The following is a 444-nucleotide window of genomic DNA, read 5'->3' as shown; positions in this document are numbered from 1 at the left end:
CTAAAGGGCGACGCAGTCCGTCGCTTTTCTGGAAATTTATTTTTTGAAAATCCCAGAAATGCGACGGACTGCGTCACTTTTAGAGACGGACTGAGTCTTTTTTAGCGACGGACTGAGTCGCTTTTTTACTATTTTATTTTGAATTTTTTTTAAAAAAGCGACGGACTACGTCGCTTTATTTTAATTTTCATTTTTTTTAATTTCTAAANNNNCGCAGTCCGTCGCTTTTCTGGAAATTTATTTTTTGAAAATCCCAGAAAAGCGATGGATAAAAGGACATTGTCCATCGCTTTTCTGGAAATTTTATTTTTAAAAACTTAAAAAAGCAACGGACAAAACCACGTTGTCCGTCGCTTTTCTGGGTTTTTAAAAAAACTAAAACCCAAAAAAGCGACGGACTAAACCACACTGTCCGTCGCTTTTTCTGCAATATTTTTGACAGTA

The 444-nt window shown here is 35.9% G+C and overlaps 1 protein-coding gene across 1 annotated transcript in view; it reads left to right on the top strand.

Moving 5' to 3' along the window:
* LOC107060427 (protein FAR1-RELATED SEQUENCE 5-like) overlaps nt 1-444 on the top strand; it is a 13,901-nt gene that overhangs the window by 10,281 nt on the left and 3,176 nt on the right. The gene's annotated exons all lie outside the window — the stretch shown is intronic.

The sequence above is a fragment of the Solanum tuberosum genome, unplaced genomic scaffold (assembly GCF_000226075.1).
Source record: "Solanum tuberosum cultivar DM 1-3 516 R44 unplaced genomic scaffold, SolTub_3.0 scf00080, whole genome shotgun sequence".
NCBI classification, from domain to species: domain Eukaryota; kingdom Viridiplantae; phylum Streptophyta; class Magnoliopsida; order Solanales; family Solanaceae; genus Solanum; species Solanum tuberosum.
This window is presented reverse-complemented; position numbering and strand designations above follow the sequence as displayed.